At 43.5% G+C, this 16,095-nt stretch overlaps 1 protein-coding gene across 1 annotated transcript in view; it reads right to left on the bottom strand.

Annotated features, from left to right (window-relative positions):
- The window catches only part of LOC122789852 (THO complex subunit 2-like), a 2,223,396-nt gene that overhangs the window by 603,951 nt on the left and 1,603,350 nt on the right, over nucleotides 1-16,095 (bottom strand). The window lies entirely within an intron of this gene.

Here is a 16,095-nt window from a genome sequence, read left to right as displayed (position 1 = left end):
GAGGCCCTGCAGAACTGCAGTGGCAAATCCTGCTCTGGATTTTGAGTAAAGAGGCAGGTGGTAATGCTTGGTGAAGGTGTGCACTGAACTCCAAAGTTGTAGCCTCCAAAATTTCCTTGGAAGGTACCCCTCTGAGAAAGGCTGCTGAAGTGGCTGTTGCCCTGGTGGAATGAGGCCTAATGTTATTAGGGACTGATTTTCCATGCTGTGTGTAGCAGTACCGAATACAGTGTCCTATCCATTTGGATATAGTCTGCTTTGAGATAGCCTTGCCTTGTGATCCTGCAGCATATGCTACAAACAGTTGATCGGTTTTCCTGAAAGCTATTGTTGTGTCCAAGTAGTAGCATAGCTGCCTGTGTATGTCCAAAGAATGCAGAAGTTTCTCCCCTTTATTTTGGGGGTTTGGATAAAAAGTAGGCAAATGGATGGTTTGGTTAAGAGCCACACTAGATGCCACCTTTGGCATGAAGGTAGGGTTTGTCCTTAAAGATACCCTATCCTGATGAAAAATTATAAAAGGTTCCACTGCCATTAATGCCTGTAGCTCTGAGACTCTTCGTGCTGAAGTTACTGCCAGGAGCAGAGCTGTTTTCCATGATAAAAATTTTAGATAGGCTGTATTGGCTTGCTCAAAAGGTGGTAGGGTCAGTTTTTCCAAAACAAAATTGAGGTCCCAAGTTGGTGTTGGTGCTCTCTGGGGCGGTCTTATGTTTTTAGCCCCTCTGAGGTACTGCTTTAGCAAGGGATGAGAGAATAAAGGAGGATCTGTGTTGTAATGTGCAGAAATGGCAGAGGAGTGAATCTTAATTGATGAAAAGGATAGGTCTCTGTCCAGCATCTCAGTTAAGTATTGTAAAATCTGAGGAATGTTTGGAACAAGAGGGTCAAGGCTGTGAGCCTGGTTCCAGGCGCAGAATCTCTTCCATTTTTCTGAGTAAGCTTTCCTGGTGCTAGGCATCCTGGCCTCCAAAATGACATCCATAACAGCTTTAGAGAGAGGTGTTGCCTGTTTGACTAAAATATCTGCCATGCAGCCAGGTTTAGGGTTTTGAGCTTACTGTGCAGGATCTGATTGTTTTGTTGAGTCAGGTGTGGAATTTGGGGCAAAATCCATGGTGGGCCCTGAGCCAAGTTCCTTAAGATAGGGTACCAGTTCTGGCGTGGCCAGTGTGGAGCAATCAGGATCATCTGTGGTTTTTCTTGTCTGGCTTTTAGGAGTACCTCTGAAAGGAGAGGCAATGGTGGGAAGGCATAAACCTTTAGGTTTTTCCAGCTGAACAGAAGAGCATCCACTTTCCATGCTTGTTTGTGATAAGACCTTGTGCAGAATTTTTGTAGTTGGCAATTCAGAGGGGAGGCAAAAAGATCTATGTCTGGGCATCCCCATTTTTGTGTTATCATGCTGAAGATTTGTGGGTTCAATTTCCATTCGTGAGGGTCCATGATATTTCTGCTTAAGTCATCTGCCAGAGTATTTTTCTTTCCTGGCAGGAATTGTGCTTGCAGGTGAACGCGGTATGTTAGAGCTGTGTTCCACAAGGTCATGGCTTGCCTGCATAGGGGATAAGAGTGATTGCCCCCTTGTTTGTTTATGTACCACATTACTGTGGTGTCGTCTGTCTTTAGTAATAGTTGTCCTGGCTGTAGAAGGTCCTTGAAAGCTGTTAGGGCATTTTGAAGAGCCAACATCACTTTCTGATTGATGTGAAGATGCATCTGGTCTGTGGTCCACTTGCCCTGAATGCATGTTCCTGCCATGTGTGCTCCCCAGGCATAATCCGAAGCATCTGTTAGAGTTTGCCTGGCTGTGGGTTGGGTAAAAGGCTGACCCTTGTTTAGGTGACATGCCTGTGCCCACCATCGAAACTCCTGTTGTAGGCAGGGAATTATTGGAATTACTGCTTCTAGACTGTGTGAATGTTGAGTCCAAACACTTTTTAGGTACCATTGTAATTTCCTCATATGCAATCTGGCATATGGTATTAGTAGTATGCATGGTGCCATGAATCCCAGGGCCTGCAGAATTTTTCTTGCTGGGAGATGGGACATTTTTGCCAGAAGATGAAAATATTGAGCTAGTTGCACTTGTTTGTCTGGCGTGAGGTAAGCCATCTGGGCCGTTGTATTTAAGCTGTTACCCAGGAATGTAATCTGTTATGAGGGCACTAGTTTTGACTTCTTTTCATTTACTGTGTACCCTAGAGAAATTAGCAACCTTTTCACAAACGCCAGATGCTGCAGAAGAATGTCCTTTGTCTCTGCTTGACTGAGGCAGTCGTCCAGGTATGGATATATTTGAATCTCTTTTTGTCTGCAAAATGCAATTACTGGTGCCAGGCATTTTGTGAAGACCCTGGGCGCAGTAGATAAGCCAAAGGGCAGTGCAGAGAATTGGTAGTGCCTTGTACCAGCTTTGAATCGGAGGCATCTTCTGCAATTTTGTCTGATAGGGACATGCAGGTATGCCTCCGAGGTCCAGAGTAATAAGCCAAGCCTTCTTGCCCAGCATGGGTAGAAGCTGCTGTAATGTCAACATTTTGAATTTCGGAATATCCAGGTAAGTATTCAGAATTGAAAGGTCCAGTACAGGCCTCCAGGCTTTGTCCTTTCTGGGGACCAGGAAGAGTCTTGAGTAAAATCCTTGTCCTTGTTCCTGTTGTGGTACTTTTTGTATAGCTCTCATGTCCATGAGGGCTGAAATTTGTTTTTGTGCCTCTGCCCACTGATTTTGTGGCATGTCTGGCATTCCTTTTAGCTTTGGTAAAGTATGGAAGTGGAATCAGTAACCTTGAGACACAATATTCAGGACCCATTTGTCTTGGGTTATTGTTTGCCAGTTTTGAGAACAAAGTGCTAGTTTTCCCCCTAAGGGGGCTTCCAGAAGGGACGTGCTTGGCGTATGCAAGGGAAAGTCATTGTGACTGTTTCCTGTAAGGTTGAGACTTGTCCTCACCTCCTTTTGGGGTTGAGGTGCCTCACTGTCGTTGTCTGTTTGAGCCTTGGGGTTGAGATCTGCCTCTTGGGCGTCTGTATCTGCCTCTCTGTGGCCTGTCTGACACTGGAAAGGACCAATTTTTTGTTGGCCAATTTCTGCTAAACTGAGGTGGCTGTACCTGTAAGAAATCCTTGACTGTTTGCATAGATTTAGCTTTATCCTCCATTTTCTTTAACACCTCTTCTGCCTTAACACCAAACAAGGTATCATGTTGTAAAGGAGCATCCAATAACTTTGCCTTAACATGTTCAGGTAAACTCTGTTCTTTTAACCAAGCATGTCTTCGAATAACAGAACCTGTAACTACTGCTCTACAAGAGGCCTCTAAAGAATCAAAAAGACATTGCAGAGCATGTTTTCCCACCTATTCAACTGCATGCAATAAATCCTGCACTTCTTTACAATCAAGGAGCTTCTGCGCTAGCAAGCATTTTCTGTTTTATCTGAGCCATTAAATATTGCTGGTACTTAAGCATGTGAAACTGGCAATTTAAAGCTCTTACTGCTAAAGTTGCAGACGTGTTTACTTACTTCCCCCATCTATCCAAAGCTCTGGAATCTCTGTCAGAGGGTACAGGATTTTTTTGCAATGGAAGCCTTAACCACTTTTGGACCCTGGGAAATAATTTCTGGATCAGCAGAAGGGTTTTTGTAAAGAAACTTGTGAGAGTCAGGGACTCTATAATACCTATCTGGCTTGGCTGGAACAGGGGGCAAAGAGTCAGGAGATGAGCTGAATTCAGAGAACACAACATCCACAATGTCTAGTACAGGCGGAATAGCCAGGGGCCTGTGATGAGGCAATAAGAGGAAATCCCTGAGCCTTTCCTTGGATTCTGAGTATTCCTGACTTTCCCAATGGAAATGTTCCCTCATGGTATGTAAAGTTTCCCCAAAAGAGTAATCCTCAGGAGGAGAGGCTGAAGGGATAGATTCTTCAGCATCACAGTCCTCATAGGGGGGTAGAGAGTATCCCTGGTCTGAAGAGGAATCAGAGGAAATGGAAACCTGATCAGAGGAGTCATAGTCTGTATCCTGCCTAGGCCTTTTCTCAGGAGGGGGATGGGAACCCCTGATTAGAGTAATGAGGTCTTCGGCCATTTTAAGCATCTGTTTCTTAGGCATGGAGGACTGTCCAGGAGAATGCTGTACTTGTTTCTTTGTCTTTAATGGTATCTTTGTCTTGGCTGTTGATTTAATGGTAACTTGTGAAGGTCTGAAAACACCCTCAGAAGCTGGTGCCTGCTCAGCGGCTCCGGACCCATCTGAGGGATTTGTTTCCGTAGGCCCAATACCTTGAGTTTCCAGAGGCCTAGTTGTCTCCACGTGGGAGTCTGAGGCGGCCTGTGGCTCTGAGGTAGCAGGTGTCAGGGGCTGCGAAAGCGCCTCACCGAGAACCGGCAAACCAGCGACTGGCCTAGAAGAGGTTTCGTCGTCGGTTTTGGACCTCGGATGCCTGTCTTTATCCTTGTCTTTGCGTTTTTTTGGAAATGCGGTCGTCGGTTGATCAGACGGCATAGTATAATTGAACCTTCGGCCAAAGTAGTGCAAAGCAAAATCAAATCGTCTTTTTATAGTGCGTTTGTTAAATTTAGCACAAAACAGACAACTGGTGACGTCGTGATCAGGGCCTAGGCATGGAATACAGTAAGAGTGGAAGTCCTTATGAGGTATTTGCTTCCCACAAGAAATACAATTATTAACTTTTTCTGACATCGGTCTGAGGCAAGAAAAAAGTTTCCCCAATGGGGTACTTAGCTTTATTGAAGACTTCGGATCTGAAATTCAACTTCGAAAATCTCAGGAGTCGGCCGACCGGCACTTGCGAACTGCTTCTGCTTCGGGCACCGTGCGGCAAGAAAGACTGAAGAAAATGGCATCGGATGCATGTTAGATACCCCTGGCGCACTGACGTCAGGGAAGAAGCGACAGCAACAGATGCCAGACCAAGACTTTGGAACTCTGGCCGACTGCGGGACCGCCTGACGGCAGGATAACCCAAGTGTGATGACTGCAGCAGTGTAACACGATTAACATCCTATAAACTCTCGATTCAAACCAGTTTGGATTTGTAAAGGGCAGCTCTTGTCTACTTAACCTGTTCAACTTCTTTAGGAAGGTTACTAAAGCACTGGATGAAGGCAAACCAGTACATACTGCATACCTAGACCGCACAAAGGCATCTGACACAATCCCACACTCAGGCATTTTTAATAAACTCTCCTGGCTAAATGTAAATCCCTATGGATAGTAAATTGGTTCACAAATAGAACCCAGGAAATTAGGGTGGCAGCAATACCTTCTCCAAAAGACCTGTCACTAGCAATGCATCCCAGCATTAATGCTTTATTGCTAAGTTTGCGGATTACTGTTAACTTGGTGCCATAATAAATTCCCCAGAGGGCAACAAAATCCTCCAAAGAGGGCCTTTCCCAAAATAGTAACTGATGTTAAAACTATGGACTAAAACTAAATGCTATGAAATTTATAATCATATCCTTCAGCAAGCATGACTTTCCTTGTAGCTATCACATTAAAGTACAGTTGTGTACACTTACCATAAATGTAGATGTTAGAGTGTATTCACTGTTGCAGTCCTAACCAATGGGTTATCCGGCTCCTGGTAGCCCTCGATCGGCCAGAATACCAAAGGTAACTAAAAATGATGAAGGCTGTCATTGGTTGTAAAGGACGTCAGGGCGTCCGATACAAAAGGAGGCAGCCGACGTCACTTCCTCAGTCTTTCTTGCCATAACAGTCAGAAGCTCCCAGAAAACAAGGCTTAAACCAAATTTAGCCTGTACCTTAGGAAAAGAGAAAAAGGGAGAAGGAGGGAGGGAAAGCAGGACTGCAACAGTGAATACACTCGAACATCTACATTTATGGCAAGTGTACACACCTGTACTATGTTCATCGTGTTTCACTGTTGCAGTCCTAACCAATGGGTTGATTACCAAAGCCCAGAGAAAAGGGACGAGGAACCAACAAAATCAAGGATCGGAGATAATGCCCTGCAGAACAGCAGTGTCAAACCCTGCCCTGGCTCTTGAAAACAAAGGCAAATTATAATGCTTTGTGAAAGTTTGAACAGAAGACCATGTGGCAGCCTCCAAAATGTATTTAGTAGGGACACCCCTTAAAAAAGCTGCAGAAGTGGAAGCTGCTCTAGTTGACTGGGTCCTAACCCCTTGAGGGGGAACCTTGCCATTAAAGGAATAACAAAAAGTAATACAACGTGCAATCCATTTACAAATGGTTTGCTTAGAAATAGCCTTGCCCTGGGCTCCAGGGGCAAAACTGACCAATAACTGTGCTGATTTCCAAAGGTCTTTAGTCTCGTCTAGGTAAAACCTGAGCAGTCTATGCACATCAAGAGAATGTAGGATTCTTTCACCTCTATTTCGAAGATTAGGAAAGAAGGTAGGAAGCTGTACGGACTGATTAAGAGTCAGGCTAGAAACCACCTTAAGCATAAAGGAGGGGTTGGTTCTCAGAGAGACCTTATCTGCATGGAAAATACAAAAAAGGCTCCACAGCCATCAAAGCATGCAGCTCCGAAACCCTGCTTGCTGAAGTTATAGCCAAGAGGAAGGCAGTCTTCCACGAGAGAAACTTTAAATCTGCAGTGGCAGCTGGCTCAAAAGGAGGAAGAGTGAGCTTCTCTATAACAAAATTAAGATCCCAGGCTGGAGTAGGCGCCCTTCTGGGAGGTTTTAAGTTGCAAGCACCTATGAGAAACATTTTCATCAGGGGATGAGAGAAAATGGGTTGTTCAAAAGAACAATGAGTGGAAATGGCTGAAGAATGGATCTTGACAGAAGAAAAAGAGAGACCAGCCTGAAGCAAATCAGCCAGGTATTCCAGGATCAGAGGAAGGGTAGGCTGAGAAGAAGATCCCCCTTCTAGCCTGCATCCAATGAGAGAATCTTTCCCATTTGCCAACATAAGACTTCCTAGTGCTAGGCCGCCTGGCCTCCCTCAGCACGTCAACCACCTGCTTGGAAAGGGAAGAAGAAAAGGATGGAGTCATACAATGGGCCATGCTACCAAATGGAGAGACTGAAGATGAGGATGTAGAATGCTTCCCCCTTCCTGAACTAAAAGATCTGCCTTCAGAGGAAGATGTCAAGGAGGAAATTGGGAGAGACTGTGAAGCAGTGGATACCAGTGCTGTCTGGGCTAGTCCGGGGCTATGAGAATATTCATTCGTCGTTCGTCCCTGATTTTCAATAATACACTGGGAAGAAGAGGAGGGAAGGCATAAACTGACAGAAACGTCCAAGGGAAAGACAGAGCATCCACTTTCCAGGCTCTGCTGTGATGCTGTCTGGTGCAAAAAAGAGGTAGAAAATGGTTGTCTGGAGAGGAGAAAAGATCCACTTGAGGAGTGCCCCAACGTTGAATGATGCTGTAAAAAACTGCTCTGTTCGGCTGCCACTCGTGAGGATCCAGGGTCTGTCTGCTCAACTGGTCTGCCAAAACATTGAGCCTTCCTGAAAGAAACTGAGCTAGGAGATGCAGGCCCAGGGATGCTGCTATGGACCAAAGACTCATGCTCTGTCTGCACAGGAGGTAAGAATGAGTCCCCCCCTGCTTGTTGGATGTACCACATGACTGTGGTGTTGTCTGTCCTGACAAGCAGGGTCCCTGGAGAAAGAAGATGCTTGAAAGCTAGTAACGCCTGTTGGACTGCCATAAACTCCTTTAAATTTATGTGCAGATGCATCTGCTGGGCATTCCAACTTCCCTGTATGCATCTGCCATCCAGGTGAGCTCCCAAGGCATAGTCCGATGAGTCTGTGGTAAGAACCTGAGTGGGAAGGGGTGGGCGAAAAGGCATGCCGTTGTTTTATAAACAGGCTGTTGCCCACCATAGAAACTCTGTCTGCAGACATGGAAGCAGAGAAATTATCATATCCAGGTCCCGTGTCCGTTGACACCAAATGTTCTTGAGGTACCATTGCAATTTGCTCATATGCAGTCTTGCATATGGAATCATGAGAATGCAAGAGGCCATGAATCCCAGAGCTTGCAGGTATTTCCTTGCAGGGAGCTGGGACAGGCTTGCCAAGTCCTTGAAGTAAAAGGAAAGAGTTGTCTGGTTCATAGATTCATAGGTTCATAGATTAGTACTAAGCTAACTGCACTTGCGAGCCATTTTAAGCCTAGCCAATTATCCCTTGTGTCTGCTTCTCCTGGGTGAGATGTATCATCTTGGCGGCTGTGTTCAGACTCACTACCAGGAATGTTATCTCTTTGGATGGCACCATTTTTGATTTATCCTCACTGAGAGTGTAACCCAGGGAAGAGAGAGTCTTTACAAATTCTAGATGCTTTAACAGCTGTTCCTGAGAATTCGCTTGAATTAGACAGTCGTCCAAATATGGATAAATCTGAATTTTCTTCTGCCTGCAAAAAGCAATGACTGGAGCCAGGCACTTTGTGAAAACTCTGGGAGCAGTAGATAAGCCAAAGGGCAGCACAGAGAATTGATAATGTTGCTTGCCCACCCTGAAACAAAGGTATTGCCTGCAACTTTCCCTGATAGGGATGTGCAGATAAACTTCTTTAAGATCCAACGTTACCAGCCAGGAATCCTTTTCCAACATTGGCAGCAACTGATGCAGAGTGAGCATTTTGAACTTTGGAATTATCGAGAAAGAGTTCAGGATGGATAGATCTAGGATAGGATGCCAGGTGCCTTCTTTTTTTTGGAACTAGGAAAAGTCTGGAATAGAAACCCTGGCCTACCTGCTGAGCAGGAACTGATTCTATTGCTCCCAGATGTAACAGAGAACATTTGCTTTTCTACTTCTGCCCTTTGGTTTGGAGGAGTGTCCGGGAATCCTTTGGGTACTGGAAAGGTGTGGAAAGAAAACTTATGTCCTAGGGATACAGTTCTGAGTACCCATTTGTCGTCCGTGATGGTGGCCCAGACATTTGCAAAAAGGGCCAACCTTCCCCCTAAAGGACTCTCCGGGCAAGCAAGAACAGTCATTGAGAATGTTTAGACTGAGATGCAGGCTTAGAATTTCCCGCCTTGGAAAAGGAAGTCCGCCAACGCTTAGACCTTTGAGGGGTAGCCACCTGTCCCCTAGAAGATTTGTAACCCCTAGTCCTAGAACGGTTCTGTCTGCTGGTATCAGGGAACGTCCAACTCTCAGAAGGGTAATTCCTGCTAAAGCGAGGAGGCTGAACTTGCAGAAAGTATGCATAGACTTGGCCTTGTCTTCCATCTTCTTGAACACTTCCTCTGCTTTGCTGCCAAAAAGACTGTCCTTATGCAAAAGAACATCCAAAAGCTTAGCCTTGACAGGCTCTGGTAGGGGCTGCTCCCTGAGCCAAGCATGCCTTCTAATAACAGAGCCAGTAGCCCTACAGGAGGCTTCTAGAATGTCAAAACCACAATGTAAAGAATGTTTATTGACAAGACTGGCAGAATTCAGCAAATTCTGCATATCCTTACTCTCTGCCAACAGAGGCACACTTGCTATCCTAGACTTAATAGCTTCCAAAGTGTGCTGCTGGTACTCAGCATATGAAAAAGACAATTAGCAGATCTAATAGCAAGTGTGTGGCAGAGGTATAAACCTTTTTACCCCACCTATCTAGGTTCCTAGATTCCCTGTCAGAAGGAACAGGATTTTTAGTAACAGTGACCTTAACTCCTTTAGGGCCTTGAGAAATAAACTCTGGATCAGCCAATGGATTCCTGAAAAGAAACAAATGAGAATCAGGGACTCTATAGTGCCTGTCAGGGTTCCTGGGAGTAGAAGGAACCGAATTTAAAGTCAAGGAATTTTCCAGAAAAACATCAACCACTTCCAACACAGGTGTAATAGCCAAAGGCTTAGGCTGAGGCAAATCCAAAAACTCCCTAATCCTTTTCTTAGAAGGGATAATCCTGACTCTCCCATTTAAAATGCTCCCTGAGAGTAAAGTATCACCACAAGAGAAATCTTCTGGAGGAGAAGCAGAAGGGATGGACTTCTCTGTGTCTGAATCCTCAAAAGGAGAGAAAGCCTGAGAAAGTTCTTCATCAACAGAAATGCTAGAAGTATCAGAACCTGAATAAGGCAAAGCCTCAGGAGAGACAACCCTACCTCTTTTTGAAGGAGGAGGCTGTGAACCTCTAATAAGAGTCAAAAGGTAATCAGCCATTTTAACCATTCGAGAATGAGGGGAATGAGAGGAAACTGGAGCCTGTTTCTTCACAGGCTTACGACTGGAAGATTTACCTGCAAGTCTGAAGGCCTCGGGAGGCCTGGCAACCGCCGAAGTTGCAGCCAAAGTCGTTGGTATGAGCCTGCTGTCGGAATGAAGACTGGAGGCCTTGGACACCAGAATTAGCTTAGCAGCTCCGGATCCAGCTGAAGAGGCAACAGGCGGAAGGTCAGAAGACAAAATGGAAGCCGGAGGCCTGGGAGCCTCTGAAAAGGTCTCAACCGAGGCCTGTGGTTGAAAATCTGTGGGCTGCAGGGGCTGCAAAGGCGCCTCACTGGCTTATTGCATGACTGATGACCAACTTAACATCATCCGAGGACTTGACCTTTGGAAGCCTGTCGCGGTCCTTATCCTTACACTTCTTGGAGATATCAGAAGCCTGAAGACCAGCGGACACCATATCGACAAACTTAGGCCAAACTCCAAAAAGTTTAGCTAAAACCTTAGCCTGGCAACGAACAGTACACGGATTAAAGGAAGCACAGAGCTCACAATTAGGAATGTTGTGGTCAAGGCCTAAACAAATAAAACAATAGGAATGAAAATCTCTATGGGGAATCTGCTTTCCATAGGTAAGACGATTATTAACCTTTTCTGACATTCGTTAAGGCAAGAAAAGAGGATCCTCAACAGGGTACTTAGCTGTAAGTTGACTTCAACTTTGTAGACAGAAACAAAAAAGGTAAACTGACGACTGGCACTCGTGCATGGAATGCTTCTGCTTCGGGCTCCGCAGCAAGGAAGACTGAGGAAGTGACGTTGGCTGCCTCCTTTTGTATCGGAAGCCCTGCCGTCCTTTACAACCAACATCATTTTTACTTACCTTTGGTATTCTAGCCGATAGAGGGCTACTTGGAGCCGGATAAATTGGTTAGGACTGCAACAGTGAAACATGATGAACATCACCACACTCCTGAAAGTGGATCTTGTAATGAGGGATCGGGGAACCTACGTTAACAACAAACTATCCTTTGATCCCCAAATGACCAATGCTGTAAGGAAGTCCTCCTTCAGTGTATCAAAGGCATGGTGCCCAGGTCCAGGGATGTAATCATTCCACTGTACCCCTCTCTCGTCAGGGAGAATAACTGAACATAATACCCCATTCAGTATATTCCTGTCAAAACAGCATTCACAAATGGAACGAATGCCAACGTTTTCCCACAAAAAATCAACGGCCTGAATCACAAAAACTGTGCAGACCTTCTCAAAGCCTTGGCCCCCTACTCAGTGTTATACAGGCTAAGCGGTGACCTCTGCCTCACAGACAGAGCCTCAGCAGACACCATACTGTCAAAGCTATTACACATTTGCAAGTCCAATGGTAATGTGAATACCCACTCAACGAATCTCAATCACTTCTGCAAAAAATAGAACATGCTGAAGAAAGAGATATGCATCATAGAGAATACCTCTTCTGTGGGAGCAGCCTTCCACTCCACATAAAGCAACGTACTTCCCTTGCTGTAATCAAACATAATTTGGATGAATGGATGACAAACAGCAAATTCACCCTTGGTTTATCACCTATGTCCTTCATGGAGAGGGGAAACAAGTAAATGTCCCAATATTTTCTTGTTATGTCTGGGTTATTCATACACAAAATATAAGGACTAAAACTAACATGGGAATGTAAAGCTAGGCTTTCTCACTGCTGAACAGACTGGTTAAGTACCTATGAAAGCTGTTTGGTGATCACATCTTGGGCAAGGATATAACACAAACAACGTAGGATAATGCAACAATAACATAAATGTTGACCATCATTTAGTGCTCCTGCCAAGTGTTACCCATGTGATGCTCCACAGCTGCCTCCTTCCTCCAAAGATGTGTGCACCAGCAATGGATGCTCAGTTCCATCCTTCCTCGCCAGCTCCTACACACATCTGAGCTGCTATCTCTGACTGACTGTGCCATAATCAGGGCTTTTTCCTTCAATGTTACTGAGTTATTGGATAAACACTTGGATTGAATCCTAAGCAATATTCCATAAACAGTTTACCAGACGGGTAAAACATGACAAAAACAAATAACTGAGAACGTTCAGGTTTGGTTAAAGAGTTGGAATACTTCACCAAATCAAAGGTAGTCAAATTGAAACTGCAAAGTTTCCTAATTATCAACTAAACTTGAAGTCTCAGAAAGCAAATGCAATACTGACATACACATTCTGAAAGCATATTACATAGATGCATTGTCAAAATAAGGCTTGCACACTTAATTTATAATGATGAACCTGTTGGTTGAAACCACAGTTAGAAAATCAGAATATACAAAAATATACAGATGATGAAATATAACAATATGTAAAATCGGTGATTATTCAAACACCTGCACAAAGGATCTTAATCTCTGTCAGCAGCAAAACAGGAGTCAATGACTTTTGACATTTTCCTAACACAATACATTTCCCACCTTTAAACACGTTTTCCTTACACATCAAAGTTGCATTCTACCCATATTCAACAGTTAATAGGGATGAGTGAATGGACTTTCAATAAATCACCCTGGGACAGCTTGTATAGCCCTACTTCTACTTAAAAAGATGGGCAGAACAACTGAAATACATTAACCCCCACGTCAGGGTACACAGACCAATTCAGCTAGCCTCCCATATGGTCTTGACTACCTGCCTTTTACTTACCTATCAAAAGGGTACATTTAAAGAAGAATACTTTCACTGCTAAATATCAATGAAAAAAAAGAAAAATAACTACTCTTCCTTTTTACAAGTCTGTCAATGTTCTGCCAATGGAACAGCAGCAGTTCAACAACAAATACGAAGTTATGCATCTGAAGTATCACTAGTTGTAACTGAAATGTTCTATTTGTGACATATTTCAACTGAATGAGACCATTACCAAGATGCAAGGAGCACCTCTGCCAGCTTGCTCACTCTAACAAATTATGTAGAAGGACTCAGTGCTCTATACACTTGCAGATCCATAAGGATCTCCAGCATTCCTTGTGAAATGAATAATCACTGCTTCGTGTTAATGCCAGTGTTAGCATTTTGGGGGCCCTCAGCAAATGTCAAGTTGGGGGCCCCCTAGACACTTCCAATGTAAGTAAGTATCACCCCATTACTGCTACCCATCCTAAGCAATCTTTTAGGAGTAGTACACTCAGACAGACCTGTAGCTGCAATGCTCTTACATCACAACAGGCCTATGTTCCACACTACATTGGACTGTCTCACAAAGGGAGACTTACAGTTACTGGCATTAAGTTGCAACAATGATACATTACAGAAACTCTATGTACAGGTCTGGACGTAAGTGAAATGACGCCCTAGGCCCACAGTTTCAGTACCTCCATATACCACATACACACACTGCAGTCCTCCCCCAAGATCCCTCTTCTTGGATTCCCCATACCGTGCACATTACTTTTTTCTTCCTTTTCTCACATTTTGCCTTACTCTCCATAACTTTCTATATGTTATGAAATACATTTTAAAGTTTTTTCTTTTTTTTCTTTTTATGCAAGCTTTTTATCCACTGGTGGCTTGAATTATGATTAAGGAAAGAAATTCACTGTTGCTCTTCAGCTTTAGTTTTCCTTGCATCCTTTCAACACACCTTTCCTGACCAAGACAGCACAGCAATCATCATTTAGGAAATAACTCAAATAAACCAGGGCCTAAGAAACCATAGGTTTACAGAGGGTTTAATGTTCAACGCTGACAAAACAGTAGCTCACAATAAACTAACATGCCAGTAGTTGTGGGAATACATAGGTCTTATCTGGGAATACTGCCTGCCTCACTAACCCCCTACAAAAAGACAGTCAACTGCCTGTGCATCTATCTGCTGTTAGACTGGGATGAAAGCAAAGATTCAAATTGCCTTAGTCATATATTTCAAGTGACTGCTGATATTCACATACACAGCATGACTCCTCACTCCTAACCTTCAAAGCCAGACCCCTGTATATATGCGTGATGTGTGACTGTGAGGAAAGTGAACAAAATAATGAAAACAGTAATACATTCTAATTTGTTGCTCATAGACAGTACACTGCTCCTATACTTATAGTAACCTTCTTTGTACACCTCTGAGGTCTGTCAGAAAAGTAAGAAACAATTACCACACTCCTCAGCTCAAACACAAGCTATAATGACCTCATATGCACACTTCTAAGGTTTAACTGTGATGCAGATCAGAGTAATAACCACACAAACCCTACCCCCCCCCCCATAACCTACAACAGTTTTCTGTACACACACATCTGAGCAAGGCAATGGCTGCGGTTGAAAACAAAGGCTATTATTAGCTTTATCCTAAAAGGGTCATATCACAACACTGTTCCGGTTAAAGAGTGTAATCAGAAAACTGATACTTTTTTCAATTCATTTTGCCCCAACCAGCAACAGCTTTTGTGGGGGTCCCTACAGAGTAATGGATGATTAAGCATGCCCCCTTTTATCCATTTATACAGACTGGGGAGTGAGGGCCACTAGACTCTGAGAAGATCTAAGTGTCTGAATGTTCTGTGAAATATGTTAAGGCTTTCCTTTTGAAATATAATTACTTGTTAGATACATTTGTTTTACTGATACCTAGAAGAATAATGTATGTGTCCTGGCATTATTAGGTGTGTGTACAGATAAAAATCAGTGATATTTTATACACACACACACACACACACACACAGGCATAAGCCACAGCAGTACCAGTTTTGTACCTATTTCAGCAAACAGCAATACACTGTGCAACACTTGCACTGCCACACCAGATTAGTGAATGCTGTTTAGTAATCATCAGAAAGCAGTATGGGTAAATGACTTATTTACCTCGTGGAGGAGTAATGCATGCCTGTCACTGTCCCTGATTTCAGAAACCTTCCCTGACTTTGCTAATAGTTTTGCTTTGTCCTTCATAAAAAGTTTGATTTGCTGGTAAATCATTCAGGATTACAGTCAATAAATCTAGACATTGCAGCTTTATACTTAATGTCCAAAAATACATGTTGATGCAAAAGATGTTATTCTATTAACTTTTTATGTGAATTACAGTAATATTTAAAATGTGTTCTTGATTCTGAGCCTATATTCTGCTATTATTTTTGGCACTGTACTTTGTGAATTTAAAAGTTATAGTATCTGGTGTTCTGCCAGTATTTGTAAAACTCTCTGAAAGAGAACAATGATCAGCTCTTCTTAAAATCCAGAGTTTGTAATGAGATAAGTCACTCTGGGCTGCTGATCTCTCTGGTGCTTACCTTGCTCAAGTTCATTAAGAGCTGTATCCTAACACGGTCATATCCCAGCCCTGTTCAGGTTAAACAGCATAATCAGGAAATTAAAAATGTTTTTTATTCCTCATTTTTTTCTCTAACCAGCAGCAGCTTTTGTGGGACCCCACACTGTGAAGGATGATTAAGGGGGCCCCTGCAGCCACAAGTACTGCTGGGACCTAAAGCTGGTTATGTAGTTAATTTTAGTGGAGAAAATGTCTAACAGCAGGGTTTAACTAAGGAGCACTATGTCAGTGTTAAAATATTTAGTAGAACTGGAATGCCTGTTACTTGATAAACACTGTTACTATAACCAAAAATATCTTTGAATTTTACGGGAGATATAAATAAGAGTTATTACCCATCTGGTTTATTAAGTATACAAGACTGTTCAACTGGCTTTTGTTGTTATGACAGACATGTTACAAAAGATCAGGATAACACAACTTGCTGTGGCTGGCCCCCCAGCGACCGCAGGGTTCCGCTGGTGCCTAAAGCCGGCTATGCTTTCTGTCTTCTAAGGTTTATGACTTATCTGTTACTGTTGTGTCCTCCCAAGACATTTATCAAAGTCTATAATGTCATAAATGCCCTTGTCTTGCCAGTGAAGTTAAGAACATTTTTACGTAGTCAAA

This window comes from Protopterus annectens, chromosome 15.part0 (assembly GCF_019279795.1).
Source record: "Protopterus annectens isolate FY-2018-M chromosome 15.part0, PAN1.0, whole genome shotgun sequence".
Taxonomy (NCBI): domain Eukaryota; kingdom Metazoa; phylum Chordata; order Ceratodontiformes; family Protopteridae; genus Protopterus; species Protopterus annectens.
Note: the sequence above shows the minus strand (reverse complement) of the source record. Positions and strands in the feature narration are given on the sequence as shown.